The following is a 2,848-nucleotide window of genomic DNA, read 5'->3' as shown; positions in this document are numbered from 1 at the left end:
GTTGGAATGTAGACATAGAGGGGGGAGGGGGTGTAGAGTTGGAGTGGAGACTTGGGGGGGGTGTAGAGTGGAATGGAGACATGGGGTGGGGGTGTAGAGTTGGAATGGAGACATGGGGGGGGGGATTTTGGGAAGGAAGGATTATAGTGGACAAAGTGAGAGGGCACATAGAGATGCGGTAGAATGGGAAAAGACATGGGGGGGTAGGGGGGGGTTGTGAGAAGGAAGGAGTATAGTAGTTTGATAATATGAGTTCCTTTCCAAGGAACTTGAAGCTCAGTGTTGGGCGCCAGCACCCAAGGTGCCCTTCGGCCCATCAAAGCTTGCGCTATTTTCACCAACCTATGGATTTTTGTCCGTTCTCTCTCTTTTTAAATGCTAAGCAAGGAAGCAACACAAACTTAAATCTTTGGGATGACTCAGATGGGATTTGAACCACTGACTTGCCAGATGCAGAGGGGATGCTCTAACCATTACACCACCATTGGTAAATGACCTCATATGGCCAAGAGTATTCTCATGAACTTCGTAATGATGGAGGGAAGGTTCAAACACACGACTTTCAAAATGACGTAATCCACCCTAGAATAATCAGTGCACATATGCAGAAACCCCAGAAAATGGCGATCCATAAAGTATATTGTGTAAGCGAGATAAGGATTGCTGCCAAAAATGGCTCACAAAGCTGCAGAAAGAAGTCGAAAATACTTGGTTAAAGTTCCCGAGAGAAAGAGCTGTGCCCCTGCACGACGAAAGGTTTGGATAACTTTCTCAGGTCATCGAACGGGTACCTGCTCGTACCGCAAGCTCCCGACCAGGTAGGTCGCTGCAAAGCCCGAGTGCACAGGCGTGTGCTGCACAACCCCCCACCCTCCCCCCCCCCTTTTCGATGGATCTCCACCGGAGAATGGACTGTATCCGGACCAGGTTCTTCTTCCATGGCCACAAGAGAAATTGCACTCGATTTTTGCACGTATTGGTGAAAGGAGAAGTGTGTTTGTGCATGTGCGAAGTCTGCGTGTTAATTTAACGTAGTCATTCATTCTCAGATCTCGTGTAATCTGTGTAACCTGGAAAGGCTCTACGGTTCTCGGTGCTTGGTCTTATTGTCACGTGATGAAAAAACTGAATCAGATTTAAACACGACATTTGATTCTTGTTATTGCTTTTACAGGACATCCATTGTCCATATGTAGATGAACATTTAATGACATGATGCTATTTTTTCACACCTTCAACATTGGTAGATCCTTAATTTATTGTCCCCTGCCCCTCCGACAAGGTGGAAGAGGGGGGACGTTAAATTGAGGTCGGTCCGACCGACCAATCAATCGTGCGTCCATGTACTTTTGTCTTCATAATATTTCAAAAACCGTTGAACATTTATCTTTAATTTTGCAGATATATATTCCTCATGACATTATCTCAGCCTGATTAGATGATGGCTGTGATTGGTTGAATCATGTTGCCATAACAACCATCTCGGTAACTTGGTTTGTACACGCGATATTTCAAAAACCGTTCAAGATTTCACTTTCATATTATACAGATTATTCCTCATACCACCCAAAAGGTGGGGAACTCGAGTATCAGCTCCTTGTTACTTTCCAAATTTGTCCCTAAGGATGTGGCATCAAACAGCACATGTAACCTGGAGACATTCAAACACAGCCATTTTTCAATTACAAGATGTCCGAAAAACTCCTGATATAATGATGATGAAGAAATGTATTCCCTTATCAAGATCTCCTGAGATTTCATGGATTTGAGAATCCATGTTTAAAACACATTGAATTAACACCAGGGGGTTGACTCAGCCCATCATCCTTTTGAGGTTGGCAAAATGAGTACCAGCTTATTCGTAACAGGGGCACTGCATCAGCGGCACAGCCACACCCCCAGGAAATGATGCCACCATCGGCCACAGGCTGAACACGAAGAAATAAATAATTACCACATTAGCTTGGTTGAAGCCACATTAGCTTACTCTATCCCCTTCATGAAATCCTTTCCTATTCACTCCATATCTAGTATTGTAGAATGGAGATCACGCTCCAAGAAAGCTACCAGGCCTTACACTGGGGGGTTGGTCGGGAAACGTTTTTGGCCAAAATCTTTCACAAACCAGTTGGCCAGGCCTGCCATTCGATTGAAAGTGAGAGGAATTTGTAATTTGTCCACGGTGTCAGTGATAACTAGCCTACGCTTCACGAAAGACACCACGGCATATGAAACGTCCACTCACACGAGCAGACAAGATACCGAGGTTGACGCTCATCAGCACACATCGATCCCTTGCCCTCTGTGAAAAATTAGGATAAGTTTATAGCTGGGTTGGAATTCGAACCTATGCAACACAGCTCCAAAGCAAGTGCCAACATCAATAAGCTAAACGTTATTCAAAGCCTTTGCATGAATCAGGAGTGCTGTGTGTTCACTAGAACGGTACTTGGTAGAGCACGTACCTGAGCAGGTTGAACAGTTCAGGTTTCGTATCCCACTGATGGGCGGGATCCGAACCAAAATCAAATTGGCCTGTTTTGTCACCGAACCAACTCATCCAGCTAGTTTTGTCATAACTCGTGCACAAGTTTTTGAGATGTATGAAAATTGAGGATTTTAGAAATTCCACCTAAGTTGTTGACATTTTGACCGATGTTGACCTTAAAATAATTGGTGGTTGAATTCAGTGAGTCGATATGAAAATCCTGTTCAAATTTCAAGTGAATTGGATGAAAATGGACAATCTTAGAAATTTCGCCTATGTTGACCTTTTTGGCCGATGTTGACCTCGCGAAAAACTTTGTTGCTTGTCCATTGCAGGGACGGTGCCAAAATCTGCAAAAGT

Source organism: Eptatretus burgeri, chromosome 15 (assembly GCF_056783735.1).
Source record: "Eptatretus burgeri isolate ZD-2024b chromosome 15, Ebu_testis_v1, whole genome shotgun sequence".
NCBI lineage: Eukaryota > Metazoa > Chordata > Myxini > Myxiniformes > Myxinidae > Eptatretus > Eptatretus burgeri.
Note: the sequence above shows the minus strand (reverse complement) of the source record.